The 24,087-nt window shown below is 33.0% G+C and overlaps 1 long non-coding RNA gene across 1 annotated transcript; it reads left to right on the forward strand.

Annotated features, from left to right (window-relative positions):
- The first annotated feature begins 584 nt into the window (after positions 1-584).
- On the forward strand, positions 585-23,836 carry LOC106664462. The gene is made up of 3 exons (XR_001340184.2): positions 585-620; positions 22,733-22,842; positions 23,095-23,836. It is a non-coding gene; the product is annotated as an uncharacterized LOC106664462 (long non-coding RNA).
- The last annotated feature ends 251 nt before the right edge of the window (positions 23,837-24,087 follow it).

Below are 24,087 nucleotides of genomic sequence, written 5' to 3' on the forward strand. Positions count from 1 at the left end.
ATTTCATCTTTCTATTCTGTCGTGTTCAAATCAAGACTTCCACGTATTAACACAAGAATTGATATGGTACCCGTACATGCACCATATCGTGTTACTTCACTTTTCACATATTATGTACGGGATCGTAAACATACACTTCGTCACTTAATTAACCACGTGGAGGCCACAAATAATTGGAACGCCATTTGAATAATAAGCCTGTAGTAATACATTTCTAACGGTAATTTTGCAAAACCACCCTTTCACTCTGAGGGATATGTGGTCTGAAGGCACCCTTTAAATGCAGGCGATTTAATAATGGTTCGAATGTACTCGGATTTTGAAAGTGAACCAGTCCGGGCTTCTGTCACGTCTTCCCGGATTGTCGGCCCAAGCTCTGGATTTCTCTTGCGAAAGAAGCGTCCGTCGACAGTGTTGACATCCTCTGGAAGCGAACAGGGTAGTTTTGGGGGAGCAGGTGGCCATTAGCCTCCCGCTAAATTGCTTTCCTCTCGTCGAATAATGAGCGGTAGGCGAGGGCGGGGGCACAAATTACCCATGGTTTGAGGACGAAATTACCCAAATCGTCGCGCAATGTCACTTGCCTGCTGTTCTCCCTTCTGGAAGGAACTCCTTAAAACGTAAGTCTTATCACTATTTACATTTACTATCAATCCATTGCAAAATCGCGCTTGGCTTGCTTGGAGAGGTCACATTAGATCAATGCCGTCCTGCACAAGAGGTCATAAATTTGCATCAAGATAACTTTTTTTTTTGTACGCATACATGGTGCAGATTTACTAAAAGGACAAAGTTTATGCAATTTCCGTGTCACATTTATTATTGCATGTTGTATAGATGAAATCTAGATGGTTCCTGCTCTCTTTGAAATCCAAGGTCATTGTTAAAAACCCAAACTTGATACCTAGACCTGATATAATCTCCCAATGCAATTTAAATTTTAAAATTATTAAATATTTGACTTCTTTTTGTATATGACTGTTTGTAACACAACGACTGAAATAGTTATGCACGTTCTGCCTTTTTCAGCAGAAGAGATCTAAAATGAATATTCAAACATTTCTAGAAGATGCTTTGGTGAATAAACATGCTTGATAACAGTAACAGAAGAAACTAAATAAAATCAATAATGTGCGAACAATAAATCAATATCCATTACTGATTCATTATTCATACTGTCTCAGGTCAATTCATACTGACATTGGCAATGTGTTTGTTGTTTTGCTATTAATGCCAGGATAGAATTATATTTATTTGGTTTTAATGTTGGTTTAACCAGTTTGTTAATTATTGAAACAAAATATATAAATTGGAAATGTATAGATTATTAGATTATTAATTTATTTTGGAAACGTGGACAAATTATTTAAAAACTTGCGTTTAATATGATCTGCCACCCGTTCAGCATTTATTAAATTCAAATATTATTTATTAATACATAGCTTTCGTCCTTCATACTTCTTAACTTTATTATATATCATTTATTACAGCGATATTTATATTACGATATTTATTAGTTTAGGTCAAATATTACAGGTATTAAATTCTCTAGTTTTCGTGGTCCGCTTGACCAATTAATATCTTTCAATTAATTAAGGTTTTTAATTGAGATAAAAAAGTCAGTGTCACGAGCGGGATTCGAACCCACGACCTTCNGACACTAACTTCCCATGTCAACCCCACCTTTCGAATTTTCCCTCTTTTTGCTTTTTTTTATCTCAACTAAAAACCTTAATTAATTGAAAGATATTCATTGGTCAAGCGGACCACGAAAACTAGTGAATATTTAATAAGTTAAATTGAAGTATTTCTTCACTAAAGCTCTCCGTGGCCGTTTCATTTGTCGCCGAGAATCAAACAAACACGACATTTGAAAAATGGCAAACCGGAGGTAAAATTCGAAAGGTGGGATTGAGATGGGAAGTTAGTGTCCGAGTGGATCGAAGTCATGACAGCTGAAGTGGTAGAGCAGCGGCGTATCTAGCCGAAGGTCGTGGGTTCGAATCCCGCTCATGACACTGACTTTTTATCTCAACTAAAAAACCTAATTAATTACTGGCGTTATTCAATTATTGTTATTGATCACTAACATATCATACTTTATGAAGTTTTGGTTAGAACATATAAACCGTGACGTATCTGATCTATAAAATATATAGTTGTATAGTGAAATAAATATAAATAATACCTTTTTTTTGACAGGGGCATCTGACTGCTAGGTCATTTCAGCCCCGAAGCACTAATAAACTACCGCTACACACTCGATACACAATCACACCAATAAATACATTCACACCAACATACACTGATCGCACTCATACTGTTTTGTAGATGAAGTACTCGATATTCCTCCATGGAGTTTCTCTATAATCAACTAATCTAACTTGGGGTCGATGGGGTACTTTTATAAAATGTCCGGTATCGGCCCAAGTCATGCACACAACCTGATTGAAAAGCTATTTCGCCATCAGCCCCTACCTATTCACACCAATAAATACATTCATACAAGACACAGAAACACAAAACCCATAACTTAACTTCTATATATAAAAAAATTCCTAATTCCTTTAAAAAGCGGAATAGGGTACCCTGAAACTCGCTGGTGTGTCCGAGAACCCTTTTTAAATCTGAAAGCATGCCTACTCGCGCGCTATTATTATGTGTTTATTCTGATCTATGTATTATATGAACCAATACTCAAATCAAACTGACAATGCAGTTTAACCTATTGTAAGGCCGTTAATTAAATTAAATTAATTTAATCATTAATATAAATATCATGAAATTATTTTTGTTCAACTTAACATCAAATTTTGTTTTATCCATATTTATTTGCTTTCATTGTCTATAATTGATGCGTAACAAACATACTAGGTTTAAAAAAATTGTTGAGACTAGCCACATAAGAAATATAGTTTTTATTAGTACCATTTTTTTTTTTACTATAGTAAAATAATGTTTTAATTTAAAATTAAAGTAATTAATTACAGTTCGTGGTCCGATTGACCAATTAACATTTTTCAATTAATTAATATTTATGAAAGGTATTGGTCGAGATAAAAAAGTCAGTGTCACGAGCGGGATTCGAACCCACGATCTTCGGCTAAATACGCCGCTGCTCTACTACTTTACCTATCGTGACTTCGATCCGCTCCGACTTTTTTATCTCGACCAATACCTTTCATAAATAAGTCAAAGAGGGTTTGTTTTTTTTTGGTTTTGATCTGTGATCTTATTGTATAGTGATTTAAATTGTAAGATAAGTTAATTGTATATATATGTATATATTTAAGAAACGCACTGTGATCGCATGTACCTGAAAAACAGGAAGGAAGATTTTACTAGTTTTTAGACTTTTATGAGATGCTGAGCCCCAAAAAACATAATGTACTTCTGTGCCCAAAACACCATGTCGTTTATTTCCCCATTAAGGTTTAAGCTCTGAAGATGACAGTATAAAACTGTCGAAAGCTTGGCGAAAACCGAAAGGAAGTTTTCTCTGTGTTTGACCTTTTCCGTAGATCCTCCGAAAAGACTTCATGTTTCCAGCAGGTTGATAATCTAGTTCATCGTTAACCTTTCATAAATATTAATTAATTGAAAAATGTTAATTCATCAATCGGACAACGAAATGTAATGGATTTATACAGTTTATTGTTTCCCAGAAAAGCCAACCTTCCCGTATAAAATAATGACGTATTATTACATAAGACAAACATTTGACTAAATTAAAGCGTAATTCATTATAATTCTTGGTTATAAATATATTCCAATTGTTTGTATTCAAAGGCGTGGCACTAAAAAAGTTAAATGTAAAATTTTAAGATTGGTTTCTTAATGACACGCCTTTTGTTTATCTAGATCAATACCTTTAGAGTAGATACGCCACTACTCTACCACATGAGCTGTCTTGGTTTCGATCCACTCGGCCACTAACTTCCCATCTCAACCTCACCTCAGCTATCGTGACTCAAGTGGTCGAGCAGCGGCGTATTTAGCCGATGATCGTGGGTTCGAATCTCGCTCATGACACTGACTTTTTTATCTCGACCAGTATCTTTCATAAATATTAATATGCAAGTAATATCATCCATAACGTTTTTGTGCACGTAAGAAATAAATAATAAAAGAAATTGCTTGTCGTTTCGATAAATAAATTCCTTACAGTTTAAATAATTTAAAGTCCTAACATGTTCCATGTAGTTGTATTTGAGCGATGTTCAAATGAAAGTAAGACAAATAGGAAGTAACAAGTGATGGGTGTGTAGGAAGGGTTGTCGAACAATGGTTCATTCCGAACCATTACGTCTTGCCTTCTCGATCCCAAGTCCAAAACAACTCATGTGAAAACCCTTTTTGAGCAATTAGACAGAATAATTGTGATTCGCACCCCCTCACCACCGCTACAGCCCTTGGAACAAGGGTTTTTTCTTTGAAGGGAGAAGGGACGTCGCGCGCCCTTTTAATGGAAAAACCTTTTTGTGCAGCTCAACTTTTGTCCTCGCTTTTGAAAGTGGTCCTAATTACAGAGACAAATTACAAAATAACAAAAGCTTTGCTTTCAGTGAATTCCAGGGGATATAATTTTTTCTACTACTGGTTGATCACTCTCGAGTGAAATATAAGAATATTTCAACTCATATTGCAAAAGCGTGTCCATTTTAAACCGTACCTACGCATAAAGAAAGGGTTTATTAATTAATCAAATTACTACTATGCTGTTTTTGTATTGTTTAACCTCTTGAGAAATTTCATACCAAATAAACATTATTACAAAATAATTACTAAATATTATATATATTACCTACCTTTATTATAATGGTTGCTATTCATTGACTATGTGCCACATGGTCTTAAAGATAAAAGATAACAAAATAAATTAACTTGCCTACCTTGTGATTTTAGGCTTTTGGTTCGCAAAGTTCTTACTTGATACTGAAAATCTTCGCTTGATTAACCGTAACATTTAATCCGTTCTTAATCCTGAAATATTGATATTTTGGACGCGGTGCAACGAAAAATAGCGTTATGTTGAGGGGAAAAAAGAAAATTAAGTCACAAGTGAAAAAAAACCTTCTAAAGGTAATAATAAGAAAGGCACAGGGAATGGGTGTACAGCCTGGAGTTTTTAAAACGCTCTAAGGAAGTTAACTAGATAATAATTCACCAATATTGCCAATAAACGATTTGCTTAGTCTTACATCCAAAGAGAGGGAAAATTGCAAAATAATTATGGCATTAAAAGTTGGAAAACCTCCAGAAGTCCTATAAGCTCTCGGACATGGATGTCACGGGCCTTTCTGCAACATTTATATCACCGAAATATGAGGAGACAGCAAAACATAGCAGCCTTTGAACCTTAGGTGCCAAATCCTGATCTGAGAAATAATTTTTTGATTTATTGTTGTAACGTGCTGATTTTCATTATTTTTCTAGTCCAATAAATATTTAAATTGGTGTACGATCGTTTTATACATTACCAAAGAAAGTGCCATTTTGACATTATTGTATTTTTACTTTTGGCCAGGGCAACTGTATAAATTAATTTATGCTGATCTGCCTCTATTGGTGTCCACGTGAATGTTGTCATTGGAATTGTGAATATTGAATATAAAAATCTTAAAATCCATTTAACCTTATCATACATATTGTAATCCTAGACCTGATATGTACAGCTTAATGAGGTGATGACTATTGTATTTAATTTTGTATACAGGGTGATTCACTACTCGTATTACAAAGTTCGTCAGGTACACCTCCAATGTAATGTAATGTAAACCTTTTCGCAGATAATTCTACTATCTACGGTCTGCGTCATAAATCTATTGTCGTCTTGAGCTTTTCGTTTTTGGAGCAATCTAAAAAGAGCATTGAAAACAGCTAAATTTCCAGTAAGAAGGCACCCTACTGGAACATTCAATTTAATTCCCTAGTTTTCGTGGTCCGCTTGACCAATTAATATCTTTCAATTAATCAAGGTTTTTAGTTGAGATCAAAACGTCAGTGTCACGAGCGGGATTCGAACCCACGATCGTCGACTAAATACGCCGCTCGGACACTAACATCCCATCTCAACCTCTCCTCTCGAATTTTTCCTCCTTTTTGCCATTTTTCATCTCGACCAATACCTTTCATAAATATTAATTAATTGAAAAATGTTAATTGGTCAATCGGACCACGAACTGTAATTAATTAAACTGAAGTATATCTTCACGAAAGTTCTCCATGGCCATTTCATTTGTCGCCGAGGATCAAATAGATTACACGACATTTGAAAAATGGCAAAAAGTAGGGAAAATTCGAAAGGTGGGGTTGAGATGGGAAGTTAGTGTCCGAGTGGATCGAAATCACAATAGCTCAAGTGGTAGAGCAGCGGCGTATCTAGCCGATGATCGTGGGCTCGAATCCGCTCGTGACACTGACTTTTTTATCTCAACTAAAAACCTTAATTAATTGAAAGATATTAATTGATCAAGCGGACCAGGAATACTAGTGAATTTAATAATACTAATGCTTCATTCGAAAAGAAATCGAGGATCATTAGCACACAACTGCAAAGAGACTAAATCGTTCAAAAACTTCTCAATTTTAAATTTGTAAAAATACTAAAATTGCAACCTCATTAAAAAAAATCACGGTGCAGCTTGGCAAATTTCACAAGTTACAAAAATGATACCAACCAACAAAAAAGCAGAAAAATTGGACAAAAACTACACTAAGCACAAACAAAAGAACAACAATACAGAAGTAATAAAACCCAACTTTAACTTAATAAAATAGCACATACAAAAAAAATTCAACGTAATTTCCAGCTAATTAAGGTTTTTAGTTGAGATAAAAAGTTCGCGTCACGAGCGGGATTGGAACCCAAGATCTTCGGCTAGAAACTCCGCTACTCTACCGCTTGAACTATCGTGACTTCGATCCACTCGGACGCAAACTTCCCATCTCAACCCCACCTTTTGAATTTCCTTCCTTTTTGCCATTTTTCACGATAGCTCAAGTGGTAGAGGAGCTGCGTATCTAGCCGAAGGTCGTGGGTTCGAATCCCGCTCGTGACATTGACTTTTTTATCTCAACTAAAAAACTTAATTAATTGAAAGATATTAATTAGTAAAGTGGACCGCGAAAACTAGTGAAATGGATAGCAATTTCCAGCTTTGGTTGTTCGCTTCATGTTTTGTTTGATTTTTCTTTCTTTTGTGCTGTTTTTTAAAAAGTTAAAGTTGAGAAATAAATTTTGCCCAGGACAAGAAGTTTTTTGTCTTCATTTATTTTTTTATCTGCAACTGTATATGTATTAAATACAACCAGCAGATTGAGTTTCAATTTATGATTGTCGCATTACAGTCGTTATAGAGGAGAAATTAGCAGCCGCTCTGGATTAATAAAATGATATTAATCATTTAAGAGGTCTCTTATCAATATTCTTTTAAGTGTTAATAGTGTTGAATGGAGTAATAGTATTTGTGTGTTAGTATGATTTTGTAATTTACTATTAAAACGCCTATGATATGTTTTGATGGATGAAAAAAAACTGTCGGCATATGAAGATCTCGGTGAAGTGTGTTATTGTTTACGTAAAAAGGAGCAGAAAAAATTAGTCTTAAAATTTTTTATTGAAAGCTTTGTAATCTTTGAATGGTGGAATATTTGGGCGATCCGTAAGCATGCCACCTGTACATCCAAATAGGTTTGAGTAAGTATGTGTAAGTCGAAAGTTTCGATTTTAATGGTAATTTTGATTGACGGTTGAGTAGGTAATAAAGTATTTTAAATCGTTTGTTGAGTGTATTTTTTAATCGTGTGTGTGGATTCTAAGTTAGATTCTGTCAAATGGTAGTCCTAAATACTTAATTTGTCGACGAACAGATTCATTGTACATGTATATGCTAGGACAAGTGTAAAAGTTGTGACTTTGAGGGGTTAAACATTATTTTTCCAAAGATTGTGCCATTTTTCAATTTTTTATATATGGTTTTGTAACACAATGAAGCTTGTGTACAAGAAGGACGACTTGCTAATATGGCGGTGTCATCTGCGTGTGTGACGGTGAGTTCTCAATTGTGGTCATATGAGAAGTAAAAATTGCGAGTATCGACCCTTGTGGCACACCTGCTTCACTTCTTCCATCTCAGAATTCTCCATCCCTGCTTTACTGCGAAAAATCTCTCCTTAAGGTATGATTGTATATCAGAAGGCCTGAGAAACATCTAGAAACTTTCCAGTCGCGTACTGTTTCTGCTCGAGGAATGAAGCGATGAAATCTGTAACTCTGTGAAGTTGATGAGTTGCAGAATCGAATTCGAAAGTCAAACAGCTGGTCTGGTAAGACGTTTGACGTAGCCATAGAAATATTTCTTTTTTAAATTAATTTTTCGAATAATTTAAAAAGAACGGTTACCAAACTAATAGGACGATGAGATGATGGGGAGCTTACATTTTTATGAGGCTTTGGGATCATTTTAATGTAAGAAAATTTCCATTGTATGAGAAAGCGTTTAGTTCTCAAAATTGCATTAAATAAACAAATCAAAAAGACGACGGCTTTTTTGAGAAGTTTTTGAAGAACTTACTAGATTAACCCCGTTCTCCTTTTTTCACACCGTCATCACTTTTTTTCCAATGAGCACAAAATCTATACATTTTAGTTCGGTGTAATTAACGAAAAGGGTATACCTCTAGAAAATATTATTTAAGGAAGGAGTTGTTATGAAATTTGGCAAGCTATATCGTGATTTTTCTACAATGAGGTTGCAAATTTATTTATTTATTTTTTTAACTTTAAATTTAAAAGTTTTTAATTTTTGATTTTTTCCAAAAATTAAATTGCAATTCTAGAAGGGTGCCACTTTACTGGAAATTTAACGCTGTTTTTTTTTTACATTACTACGTCTGTATTGTTGTTCTTTTGTCTGTGTTTAGTGTAGTTTTTATCCAATTTTTCTGGTTAGTAGACAGTTGGTATAATTTTTGTAAAAATGTTCTTAAATTTGCCAAGCAGCACCGTGATTTTTTTCCCAATCAGGTTGCAAATTTGGTGTTTTTTAACAAATTTGAAATCGAGCAGTTTTTGAAAGTTTTAATCTTTGCTTTTTTCCAAAAATTAAATTCAATTTTCTATAAGGGTGCCTTCTTACTGGAAATTTAACGCTGTTTTCCTTTTAAATTACTAATTCTGTACGGCTGTTCTTTTATCTGTGCTTAGTGTAGTTTTTGTCCGATTTTTCTGGTTAGTAGTCAGTTGGTATAATTTTTGTGAAATTGTTATGAAATTTGCCAAGACAAGCAGTGCCGTGATTTTTTTCAAATAAGGTTGCAAATTTAGTGTTTTGTTTAACAAATTTGAAATTGAGCAGTTTTTGAAAGATTTAATCTTTGCTTTTTTCCAAAAATTAAATTAAATTTTCTATTAGGGTGCCTTCTTACTGGAAATTTAACGCTGTTTTCTTTTTAGATTACTACTTCTGTATTGTTGTTCTTTTGTCTGTGTTTAGTGTAGTTTTTATCCAATTTTTCTGGTTAGTAGTCAGTCGGTATAATTTTTGTGAAATTGTTCTGAAATTTGCCAAGCAGTGCCGTGATATTTTTCCAATAAGGTTGCAAATTTAGTGTTTTTTAACAAATTTGAAATTGAGCAGTTTTTGAAAGATTTAATCTTTTCTTTTTTCCAAAAATTAAATTGAATGTTCTAGAAGGTTGCCTTCTTACTAGAAATTTAACGCTGTTTCCTTTTTAGATTACTACTTCTGTATTGTTGTTCTTTTGTCTGTGTTTAGTGTAGTTTTTATCCAACTTTTCTGGTTAGTAGTCAGTCGGTATAATTTTTGTGAAATTGTTCTGAAATTTGCCAAGCAGTGCCGTGATATTTTTCCAATAAGGTTGCAAATTTAGTGTTTTTTAACAAATTTGAAATTGAGCAGTTTTTGAAAGATTTAATCTTTTCTTTTTTCCAAAAATTAAATTGAATGTTCTAGAAGGTTGCCTTCTTACTAGAAATTTAACGCTGTTTCCTTTTTAGATTACTACTTCTGTATTGTTGTTCTTTTGTCTGTGTTTAGTGTAGTTTTTATCCAACTTTTCTGGTTAGTAGTCAGTTGGTATAATTTTTTGTGAAATTGTTATGAATTTGCCAAGCAGCACCGTGATTTTTTTCCCAATCAGGTTGCAAATTTAGTGTTTTTTAACAAATTTGAAATTGAGCAGTTTTTGAAAGATTTAATCTTTGCTTTTTTCCAAAAATTAAATTGAATGTTCTAGAAGGATGCCTTCTTAGTGGAAATTTAACGCTGTTTTCTTTTTAGATTACTACTGTATTGTTGTTCTTTTATCTGTGTTTAGTGAAGTTTTTATCCAATTTTTCTTCTTTGTTGTTGGTTGGTATCATTTTTTTAACTTGTGAAATTGCCAAGCTGTATCGTGATTTTTTCCCCAATGAGGTTGCAAATTTAATGTGTTTTTTTTTCAAATTTGAAATTGAGCAGTTTTTGAAAGATTTAATCTTAGCTTTTTTCCAAAAATTAAATTGAAAGTTCTAGAAAGACGCCTTCTTAATGAAAATTCAACGCTATTTTCAATGCTCGTTTTAGATTTCTACAAAATGAAAAGTTCAAGAGAAAGTAGGTTTATGATAAATACCGAAGACGAACTTTTTTGTAGCCTTGGATGTGTAGCACCTAACGAACTATGTCGTACTAGTAGTGAATCATCCTGCATAATATAATAAATAATTTTTAAATTTGTGTTCAATCTCACAAAATAATTTGAAGTAGAAGACGGTAAAACAAAAATCTTTTTAACTGTTGCTGCTAATTTAAATACAACTATGCCCAAATTTCAGTCGCGATTAAAACTTATCCAGAATAGAATTAGTGTATAGATTCGCTTGAAGATTGCTATTTAAGGATAATTAAACGATAAAACTCGTTCAAAAGATCTTTTTAAAATTTATTAGGAACGGTATTGAAAAAATTATCTTGTTGCCAGTTCATCTTTCCACGTATTTTACATTTTTTTCCCGATAACATACGTACGTGGGGCAGCGGTTAAAGTTAAATAAAGCCGGTTTAACATGCTGGAAGATAGATAAATTGAACTTTTAAAAGGACAAAAATCCAATTCAGATTCAGAAATTAATGATTAAAATTGTTGAATACCAGAAACTGACGTTGATATTGGAGTGAACGGTGCCATCTAGTTAACTCTTTTTTTTCAGGGTATTTTCGTCATTGACCTACCGCCTGTTTGCAATAGGTCTTCGTTGTCGAATAAAATTGGAAATAAGATATTTATACGATTCGGTGGACATGGGGATAATGCCATCGCCGGCCGGAGAATAAATCCGGGTTATTCCATGAGGGATTGAGCCGGGGTTAAAGTGGAACTCCGGCCTTAATCTAAAGGGCTTCTCTGATTGGCTCTCGACCCGACACCGGCCATAGCACCGTCCTCTCCCCGGCCCCCTCTACCGTTCCATCCAATATCCTACAAAGGCCACGTCCAATATCCATTAATCTTCTTATTTACAAATAGAAAATTTCTTATTAGTGTTCGGAAGAATCCTTTTAACATGGGCACTTTGATATTTCCAAATGGGAACGAAGCATGTAGTACGATGCTTCGTTCATCGTGACACCCAAGGAATCCGATTACAATAAACTGCTCAAAAATGAATAAGGATATTTGAAATGTATTCTTATTCTATTAATTTCAATTAAATTAATCGATATATTCGTGTTAGTTGGATAAAATAAAATATAAAATACAAACCTTAAACAAGCGAAAGCTAATCCTCATTTTTAATAACATATTTAGTTAAGAATAGTAATAAAGTATAAGGAAAACATTATTTTAGGTGTTAATTAAACTTTTAACTGAAATTAATTTAATTTATTTAAAGTAAATACAAATCATATTAAGAGAACTATTCTAAAATGACTACTATTTAAAATTCTCAGAAATGAATAGGGTTATTTGAACTGTATTTGAAATTCTTATTCTATTAATTTTAATTAAATTAACCGATATATTCTTGTTAGCTGGATAAAACAATATAGAAAATACAAACCAAAAACGACTTTTAACTTAAATTAATTTAAAGTATATCTAAATCATATTAAGAGAAATTTTCTAAAATGGCTAATATTTAAAATGCCCAAAAATGAATAGGTGTATTTGAAATGTATTCTTATTCTGTTAATTTTAATTAAATTAACCGACATATTGTTGTTAGTTGGATAAAATAAAATAGAAAATGTAAACCAAAAACAAGAAAAGCTAATCCTCATTTTAATAACATATATAATTAACAATAGTAATAAAGTATAAGGAAAACATTATTTTAGGTGTTAATTAAACTTTTAACTGAAATTAATTTAAAGTATATGTAAATCATATTAAGAGAAATTTTCTAAAATGGCTAATATTTAAAATGCTCAAAAATGAATAGAGATATTTGAAATGTATTCTTATTCTGTTAATTTTAATTAAATTAACCGATATATTTTTGTTAGTTGGATAAAACAAAATAGAAAATGCAAACCAAAAACAAGAAAAGCTAATCCTCATTTTAATAACATATTTAATTAACAATAGTAATAAAGTAGAAGGAAAACATTATTTTAGGTATTAATTAAACGTTTAACTGAAATTAATTTAAAGTATATGTAAATCATATTAAGAGAAACTTTCTAAAATGTCTAATACATATTTAAAATGCTAAAAACGGTAGGTATTAATTAAACTTTTAACTGAAATTAATTTAATTATTTAAAACACATATAAATCAAATTAAGAGAACGTTCCTAAAATGACTACTATTTAAAATTCTCAGAAATGAATAGGGATATTTGAAATGAATTTGAAATTCTTATTCCATTAATTTTAATTAAATTAACCGATATATTCTTGTTAGTTGGATAAAACAATACAGAAAATACAAACCAAAAACAAGCGAAAGCTAATCCTCATTTTTAATAACATATTTAATTAAGAAAAGTAATAAAGTATAAGAAAAAACATTATTTTAGGTACTAATTAAACTTTTAACTGAAATTAATTTAAAATATATGTAAATCATATCAAGAGAAATTTTCTAAAATGTCTAATATTTAAAATGCTCAAAAATCAATAGGGATATTTGAAATGTATTTGAAATTCTTATTCTATTAATTTTAATTAAATTAACCGATATATTCTTGTTAGTTGGATAAAACATATTGAAAATACAAACCAAAAACAAATAAACGTTAATTCTCATTTTTAATAACGGGTTTAGTTAAGGATAGTAATAAACATTATTCATGGGGGCGTAGGTGGCCGCAACGGTTTTGATTATCATCGTTGTAAGGTAAAGGTCACTGGTTCCAATCCAGCATCCCTGCATTCGAACCCGACATAGTTATCGGCTTTTTTCAAAAATACCGTCTCCTGAGACCACGCACAAAAATACATATTTAAGTTCAGGCACTTGGCCAGTCTCCCACAATGATAACGCAAATTCGGGAGAGGATCTTCTCGTATTCCTAGAAGATCAGCAAAACCCGGGTAGTCAGAGACCCCCAGATAGATCACAAATGCCCATAGCAAATGGCTTTGTTTTATCTTGGTTTAGATGTAACCCATTTGCAGTGAACCAACCATCCATCCAACCAATAGGACTTTTAGGGGGTGTCGATGCCCACAACAGTTTAGGTGTTGACACGGCGCTCATCATTGTAAGGTAAAGGTCACGGGTTCGAATCCAGAGGCCCTGTATTCGAACCCCCATACAAATGAGCTTTTTTCAAAAACACCGGCACCCCGAGGGTCTACCTAACCTCGTAGTTGAAATATTCTCGTAAAAAAAAGTAATTCTGTCAAACCTCATTTTGTAAACAAACACCTTTTCTCGTCGTTTCGCTGTTTTAATCCAGTTGTATTCTCTTTCAACTTGAAAAGACAGAATTTCGCGTTATTAGGGGTATTCACGATTTTGGATATTAATTTATATTAACTCGAATAGAGAAATGTCCAGTAAGATCGTGAACGCCTCTTTCTTTTCTTAGCATGTTAAATGCTAATTTTTCCAAAATGCTGCTCTCGTAGAACCAAAGATAAAGCTATAACAGTCTTTGATGGCTTGTTGTCTGTTATGGTTTTGTTTTGTAATATGACGCTAGAAGTTAATATGCACACCAAAAATACTAACTAATTCGTGCCGACATTCCTAACTTGTATTGTAACGTCCACCAGTTACTACTTTATAGGATATTGGATGTATCTATTATTAATGAGAGTATAAGGATAGGTCAGAAATTAACAAAAGAAATGTATTGGTCTGATTTAACTAATGCGAATGTAAAAATAAAAATACGTATAAACAAAAAACAGCTGTTAAATTCATGGCTGCCATGTTGGTTACCTACGCCTTAACGGATAGCACTGTGACTACATTTTCGACTTAACATCTAACGTTGGCCCTACCCTGTTAGATCGAGCAATGTGAACTAGCCGATTCTTAGAAGTCTACATCATCATTTTTCTCGATTTAACAAGACCTAACAGAGTTAACAGGGTTAACTCAAAGATCGTGAATACCCCTATTATTGTGAGAATGTGAGGTCTGTACGTCGATTTCAACGGCAAGTGGATATCGCAGAGGCAGTTGGCGCTTCTCTGAGCGTAGTCTCCTGGGCATTAGAGGAGAGCCTGGAAGTGCCAATAGAAGGCCTGGTAGTGGATCTCAGAGCATTACGACTCTAAGGGAGGACAGAAAAACTATCATTGCTGCAAGTCGGAGCTCTTGCCATAGTGCCTATCCTAAAGAAGTACAAGATGTTTTGGCACGGCCTTTATCAACACAATGTTTGCCTCGTATCGTATGCCCCTTTGAGACGATCTGCAGCAACATCCCGCGAACAGCAACTCAGGAGAATATGGTGCAGCGAGCGCCTACAAGAGAACACGAAGTGGAATGCTGGTATGTTTACTGATGAGTCGCGTTTCTGTCTGTCTGAGGTCAGCGGATGCGTACAATGCCTCAATTCTTCCTCTCTTAGTGCAGTTTAGAGGAAGTGGTGTAATGGTCTGGGCTGGGATTTACACCGGAGGACGAACTGGACTTCATATTGCTGAAGGCAACCTCACCGCAGTACCTTATGTCCAAGAAATTATCAAGGCATACATCCCTCAAACCAAGGATCTCATTGGTAGGGATTTTCGATTTCTGGATAACCATGCCAGACCTCATAGAGGCAAAGTTGTTCATCAGTGTTTAGTAAACCTCGGAATTTTCCATCTGCCCCTTCTCCCATTGGCACCAGACCTCAATCCCATTGAGCACATGTGGGATGCGTGGCAGAGGCTTTTCAATCACTATCCGCAACAGTTGACCTGCAACAACTGAGTGCTGCGTTGCAACATCTATGGAGTGAAATTCCTTATGAAATTAGTTACAACCTTATTAACAGTATGCCTAACAGGTGCACAGGTTTTCGCTAACAGAAGACATTTTACATGGTATTAATTGCTTGAAAACATTATTGTGTCCAATAACAATTATGAAATAAAACCTTTTATATTGTTATTTTTCAAAATCGCTTCATTAAATTTTCCTTCAGTAAAAAACATAATAATTTTCTAATAAATTTTAATGCAATTTATAATAAAAATAAAATAAAAATGTTAAACGAAAAAATCGGCGGAACACTGCATAGAGTGACAAAGTTTGAGGGGGTTAAAAGTTGTTTTTGATCAATTCTAACGTTTTATTTCTCTTAATCATAAACTAATTAAAAAAACATATCTTTGTAGATAGCCAACTTGGTAAAATACAAATTTTCATTTATAATTATATTCTTGGAGGAAGCTTAAGAAGTTTATAAATTACAGACCTTTGAAGTTTTATTTTGTTTCTTAGACAATTGAGCATTCCGTATTTTTAACATCCTTCGTACTAGGTAAAGTTGTGAGCACAACTTTGTCAATTAGAGGTCCGACCCGGTCGCAAATTAGTGTTAGGTGGCAGGAAACATTTGTCAAGGGGTGAGAAAATTACACCCCATAGGCATAGCAACCCCTTTTTTTAATTGTTTCTTTTTTTTGCAATTAAACCGTTAGTCATCAATTTGTAAAAGTTTGAAACCCAGGGGGCACGCGAATGGTTTGACGCACGGAAATGCCGGTATTCTCGCGATTCCACGCCGATCTAAATCAGAACAAAAATGTAAAGATCGACATATTTCGATCAGATGTATCATGCGTGACTTACATGAGTTTTGATCACTAATCTTTAGGTGAACTGACAAACATTAACTGCAGGCCGAATTAAATCGAGTACATAAATATTGCAATTAATATGCTCTACGATGATGACTTAAAAGGTCGGAAGCTCGGCAGATAACTGAATTTGTTTTTCCATCCACATTCCCATACGAGATACAAATTATCCATGAGTGAAGAAATAGTCGATATATTTTACACTTAAACAATATTTAAATAATAACAATTTAAATAATAAATTTTATGTCCTAACATTAATGTAATTTATATTACCTATTAATTACCTATTGATATTACCTTTTTCTTTCTTTTTTTTTTGACTGTGGCTTCCTACATCTAGGTCATTTCAGCCCCCAACTAAGCCTATATTCTATCTACACTTTCAAACACTACATTCATATACATAAATACGTTCATACAGTACACTCATTCCGTTTGGTCGGTGGAGTACTTGATATCCCTCCACCGACCTATACTCAAACTAATCTAGATTGGGGTTGATGGAGTACTTTTATAAATATTCCGCCACACACACTCATGCGCCTCAACGTTCAAGGGGCGATGATGATTATATTTCACCCTCACCCCCTCGCCATTCACGCTAATAAATACATGCACTCAGACAAAACATATAGACACATAACACATAAGACATATTATATACAATAAAAAAAACCAATTTCCCCTAAAAAGCGGAATAGAGGACCCAGAAACCCGCTGCAGCGCTCGAGTACCATTTTCAAATTGGATGTCATGCCTACACGCTCCCTGTAGGGAGCCAATGTATGATATGTTTCCAGTATGTGGGACGCATCGAACAAACCTTCTCTGCATAAGGGGCACCTGCGCGGGCTTTGTCCCAATAACAGGTGCCCCTGTGTTAACCGCGTATGGCCTATTCTTAATCGCGTAAGGACGATTCCTTCTTTCCGGCTCAGGTTCTCGGGGGGCCATCTACGAATCGTGCTCTTGACTATATTACCTTACTAAAAGTTATTAACGATAATGTCTTTTAGAAAGAGAGTATTGTACAGAATGCAATAGTTTTTCGATTTTTGAAATCTGCAAATATTTTTTAATAGTATAATTGAAGAGTTTACTCATTTTATGATTCTAAATGGTGTAGGTAACGTTTTTTAATGTTATTTCAACGTTCTGCAATATCCACTATACAGCTTACACCAGTTAAACTAGGTTTAAAAATTGCAAACAGGTTTTTTCAAATAAAAGCTATGCTGTACTTACTGTTGTATTAAGTTTGAAGACATATGGTTGAATTTCGACCGACATTATTAATAATAAATATGAAAGAATAATATCAAATATTAATGAACTGTTAAATATAATCAATCATCAAAAACATATCCCACGTCTGAAAGTTGTTTGATAATAAAGATTGTAATTAGTTTATCATTATTAAACATGTTTCATTATCTAAGAATAACTGAAATTATCTTTTGTAATTTGCTACTGCAGCTAAATTTTGTTGAAACTATTTTTAAAAAATAACAGTTATGTCGTTGAATAAAAAAAGAACTGCTTGCATCGTGCAACATCCTTAAAAATAAAATTTCGGGCAGATATAGCAGTTTTCGTACATTAATTAACTTTTAAATCGAGTTTTCCTTGAATATTTAATAGTTTTAAATTTTGAGTGGTAATTTTTTATAATTTATTAAATTATTTAAGATTTAAACTTATTGCTAAGATTAGTACGAACTGAGATTGGCTGTTTATGTCGAGGCAAAAAAAAACAAAAAAAAAACGAAACACCGATACTTAACTTAATACAAATCCGGCAAAGATGGGCGAATGATGTATCATGATGATGATCGTAAATTTAAATATATATTTGGTTTTTATTTTTTGCATAGATTTCAGGTTAACAGCAAATTAAATACATGCGTACTGGACTAAACTATTAAAAAGGTTACGGCTATTATTCCACAAATTATTTGGATATAAGATGATTTTGATAGCAAAACACTACTTTGTTCGGTCAACCGTCACTTTTTTGACGATCAGAATCGATAAAACCACTGAATAATATTGAAATTACGTACATATAATCGCAGAAGAATTGAAATACGTAAGTTTTGTTTAGCTGATGTTAATTTTTTTTACACCAAGTGTTTTCAATTGAATAATTTTAGCGTGTTATAATAACGCTAATAATTGGAGAGTTATATAACAATTATATTTTCAACAATAATTTTGTCCACATCAATGCCTAGCATGAAAAGGTGTAACAAAATGTTAATTACATCTGCACATTTATCTACAACTACATAAGATAAAAATCATCAAAATTTTATATAGCTACTGAATTTACGTTTAAACATTTTTTGTCATGTATGTAACAATTTTTTTGTTTATCTTTTTTTTCGGTTTTAACTTAACACTTAGTTGTTCTGTAATAATTTTTTTAAGTTGTAAGTTTGTTTGCCTTTACTTTATTGTTTTGCTGTTGGGTTCTTTTCTATTTCTAGTGTTCTAGTGTTCTCTTCTACCTCTACTATTATGTTTTACTTTTCTTAAAGATCTTCTCAACGCTGGCTGACGGATTAAACACAATCTTATTGGAATTAATGTCTTTGATATTATTAGGAATGCTATGATCAAACATTATACACTCAGCGATGAAACATAAAAATTGGGATATAATTTTGTTACTAACTTCAATGAAAATTGAGAAAGGAGGTAGTTTGAAAAATATGACACGAAATGTTCCAAACGTTTGGTGAAAGTAGCTGAACTTTAACGAGAGATCGTGCACATCCTTGATCCTAGGCGGTTGAGTGTTTACCTTTATAAAATATAAAGGCTTCTGTAATAAAGAATAATCGTTTGAACGAAAACTCAGTGCCGGTTTTCTATTTATTTAACCTAAGTTCACACGTTTCGACAAACTCGGCCGGTACGATTTGATAACTCATTGTTTGTCCGAAACGGAATTTGCATAATGAGGTTTACCACCGACACAATCTCCGGTGATATTTAATTCAAAGCTTATTTTCGACTCTAATGTTCCGAGCTCATATCGGTTACTGTTGTGCTTTAATACTCTCTCATTAGCAATACTTAATAAGGTGTTCCTAAAAACTGTGTTACATCAAGATAAGGCGGGAGATAATTTTCTCTTTCTCAACAGTCATGACAAGAAGGGTGTGAGTCTTTTTGTTCAAGTAGATTCAAAAGATTTTGATTTCCTGTTGTTTGTCGAAAGTCAGAACCCATGGCAAATCGTATATATAGACTATACCTATAGAATAATAGACTGAACTATTTACAATTAAAATCTTCTAGGCGGCCATCGTCGTACTCAATATTCTGCCAATGGCCACTGCTCAATCATACCACACCAATAACTAAAACCTAGGTAATATGCCATCGAGGTACATGGATACTTCGACAGGCTTGGTTTAAAATTCAAACACATTCAACCAACATTCTCGCTAATAAATACATACATCCGTAATTATAAGACATGAAATATGTACAATGCAGTGACTTTTATTATCTGAGAGTAGGCCGTTATCTATGGATTTTCGATTGCTTTTGCCAAGCTTTCGACCTATTTTAAGGTCATCATCAAGGCACAACTCCAAATACAACAACGATATCACATTTCCTTGAAGACCCATCATTGCCAAGGACTGACTCCTTGAGAGTCTAGAGTCTTCAAAATCATTACCAATGTTTCTTGTACGTAATACATTTAGGTATTAAATTTTACGAAATATAGTTTGCCTAATATGACCGAACATTAATGTAAAATATATTTCTCAGGGTTGGGTTTTTGTAGTCCAGTTTTCCCAATATTTAAGGTGTAATACATTATATATTCTTTATTTTTTTAAATAGAGAGGTAAAGAATTATTACTGGTACTTTCGTTTCTAATTTGCAAATATGTGTATGGACAGTAAATAAATAATTTTTATTTAATTTGTAAAATATATATTACCAAAATCATTAAAGATAATGTCTTTTAGAGAAACAGTAATTTTACAGAATGCCCGATAGTTGGTTAATTTTCTTCATCTTATGATTCTAAATGGTGTAGGTAACATAATTTGTGTACACATAATTTATGACATAACATTAATGTAAAATATGTATTACTTTATTAAAAATCTTTATAGATAATGTCTTTTAGAGAAAGATTAATTTGTGGAAATAGATGATCTACTTTTGAAATATGTAAATATTTTTTGATATTATAAATTTATGTGTTCTCATTTTACGATTCTAAATAATGTAGGTAACATAATTTGTGTACATATATTTTATGACCTAACATTAATGTAAAATATATATTACTTTATTAAAAATCTTTATAGATAATGTCTTTTACAGAAAGAGTAATTTGTCAAAATAGTTGATCGACTTTTGAAATATATAAATATTTTTTAATATTATAAATTTATGTGTTTACTCATTTTATGATTCTAAATAATGTAGGTAACATAATTTGTGTACACATAATTTATGACCTAACATTAATGTAAAATATGTATTACTTTATTAAAAATCTTTATAGATAATGTCTTTTAGAGAAAGAGTAATTTGTCAAAATAGTTGATCGACTTTTGAAATATGTAAATATTTTATAATATTATAAATGTATGTGTTTAATCATTTTATGATTCTAAATGGTGTAGGTAACATAATTTGTGTACACATAATTTATGACGTTGAAGAAGAAAGTAAATTTAGTTGCTACTGCCAAGCTTTCGACCTATTTTAATATCATCATCAGAGCAAAACATCCTTAAATATATTACAATTAATTAAGGATTTTAGTTGAGATAAAAAAGTCAATGGCACGAGCGGGATTTTATCTCAACTAAAAACCTTAATTAATTGTAATATATTAATTGGTCAAGCGGACCACGAAATTAGTGAATTTAATCCTTAAATATGTTTACAGACTGACATATTTAAGTTTTTTCAGGCGATCTCCTGCGTCCTTGGCAATGTGGACTGAGTCGGTCTTCAAGAAAATTTGAGATCGCATGTAAAATCATAAATATGTCAAACTGTATACATATTTAAGATTGTTTTGCCCTGATGAAGACCTTAAAATAGGTCGAAAGCGTGGCCGTAGCGACTAAATTTGCGTTGTTCTTGAAGACCATACCTTGATCAAGAGGGTTTGCAAGGGAAAAATGGTCTATACTTCTAATACTGAAAACAGAAACTTCATGGATTTTTGAGGCACCACTAGTAGGTGACGGACTGTCATCGGCTTCATTACAGGGGGCACTGTTAGCGGCTGACCAACTTGAGTTGAGTGTGGCCTATCCTAAGCCTTGTAAGGCTAATTTTCTTCATTTTCTCCACACTTTACTGTTTAATTGTTCGCTGTTGTATTTTAGTTTATTTACCCTTCATTGTTTCACAAGGGTCCACTTCAAGTAAGTGCTTCCTTTTGAAAGCATGTTTTTCACAATGGTATCTTTTTCTTTGGATTCGCGGGATTTTGAGATGCTGGCATTTGAAAATGCCACGCCGGGGGAGAAAGGAAGAATCAATAGGAGAGGTAAATAAAGGGTAGCGGATCCCCACCACCTTTGGAAAGTAATGAATAATAAAAACACGGAGAGGGAAGAAGGGGTGTGTTTGCAGGGGTGATGTTGCCTGGCGACCGCCAATGAGGCCCTATCCCCACTTGCTTATTATGCAAAATGGTGATCCCCACCCAAACCATCCCGGGTAGATGAAATTTTAATATTTGGAATGGTTTTCCTTCAATTTATTGCTATTAGGCACGCCATGTTTTTATTTGTTTTAGGGCGGCGGGATCGCCCCGGGTCCCTACGATAAAAAAATATTACCACCCTTTAAAGGAAATTAACACAATCGATCATTCCTGCAGGAGATTCCGTCCGATTTAATAATCTCAAAGGTCTCTGGTCGTATTAAATCATCCCTTTCACCCTTTCCCTAATCAATTTGATAGAAAGAAGACTCTTTACACAAAGGATTAATACCAGAACATAAAATGTCAAAAGTAATAATTTACTCCCGTTTTATTGCTTCTATACAATTATAATATTCATTACTTAAGATCTTAAGAAAACCGCCATATTTTGATTCAATCAATTTCTCAAGAATGCATTAATAGACAGATTATACTGTTAAAAGTAATATAAGTGGTACTTTTAGGCATAAGTGTTTCTAATAACAGCATTACAAATTATGCAGAATTCGTATAATCAGTTAATACCATTTTTTTAACCACGTGTCATGATTTTTCAATTAAATAAAATTTTATGAATGTAATAGAGTAATTTTCTCTGAAAGCTGGTCATTATATTCGGACTTAAATGAACATTGTGGTTATTATAGGCTGTCCCCTCAGCCCACATGGCGCATGGCGATCGACCGACTTGGCAAATAACTTCATCACCGATTTCCTTATAGTTAGGACTGTCTCATTGTTCTGTAATGCTTTTTTGTTTGTTTCAGGTTTTGGGCTTACCACCGGATGAAGTTGGTGTCAAAGGATGATGAAATGTCAAAACCTTGTGATTAACATTATGGTCTAAAAGTTCGAAAACTTCAACTTTAATAATTGGGTAAAAATTAATTTGCTTAACTTGATCGAAAATGGAACGTACTTTATTACTAATTGGCTAGAAACAAAGTCATGTTGATTCTTTCGACGATTTTTTAATACTTGTTTTTAGATCAAAAATTTAAATGATATTTTATAGTTTTTAAGACTAAAGTAAGGTGTGAATTAATTATTTTTTATTGCACTCTGAGATCTTATGTGTGGACCGTAAAACTACTCTTATATTACATATTAAATGTTTTGGATCTTCCAGAGATTAAGGACCAATTAAGGACAAGGTTGTGTGGCCCAAGTTAAGGACATCTTTTGGAAACCACATTTGGAAAATATTCGTACGTGGGTAGGTGAATTTTTTGATAATCAGAAGAAAACTTCAGACTGTTACAATGCCAAATTCGACAGATGGTTGAAAGAAACGGAAAGTTATCTCTTATCACTTGACTTTGTCCAAGATGTGACTATCTACGCAGTGGGCTCGAACTGGATTCTATTCGTTGGATAGCGAAATTAAGATTGCCCTTGAATTCTACGACGTAAAACCTTCTGTGACAAGTAAATGTGAGCCAGTTTTCTTCCATTGTTCGGAAGTTTGTCGAAGTAATCCTGGGAAAAGTGCATACGCTCCCTCGAACCATATCTGTAGGATTAATTATTAGATTTAACTGGGAGAATTTAATTGGTTACTAGCGACGAGTATAATCTTAGATCCGAGCATGTCTAATCGTTAAAATGTTTGAATTAATAGTGATTAAATCCATGTCTAATGTTATGAGAAAGATTACTTGTTAATTGATTATAATAAAAATAAAAATTTCTCTCTCTCTCTCTCTCACTTTCTCTTTCTCACTTCCTATCTCCCGCCCTCCCTCTATCTTCTCTATCTTTCTCTGTACGTTTTTTGACAGACTTCACTTATGGGAATGTCCTCGGAATGCTGTTCTTTATTCATTAATCGATGTTAAAGTATATAAATTATAATTATTCAGAAATCGTGAGATGCGGTCTGGTGTGACGTAGGTTTCAGAAAAATATTTTCTTCATCGTGCCAACGTTTCGATCTTTATTGAGATCATCTTCAGTGACTGGGATTTACAAACATTGTTTAAATTTAACAAATACATGTATGATGTGGAAAAAAGTGATTTTATACAATGCAAAAATATATATTTTTTTATATTCAACCAAAGTTTCTATTATATTGAATGTAAAAAAATATATTTTTTTGCATTGTATAAATTCACTTTTT

Source organism: Cimex lectularius, unplaced genomic scaffold (genome assembly GCF_000648675.2).
Source record: "Cimex lectularius strain Harlan isolate CLEC.00 unplaced genomic scaffold, Clec_2.1 scaffold445, whole genome shotgun sequence".
Taxonomy (NCBI): Eukaryota; Metazoa; Arthropoda; class Insecta; order Hemiptera; family Cimicidae; genus Cimex; species Cimex lectularius.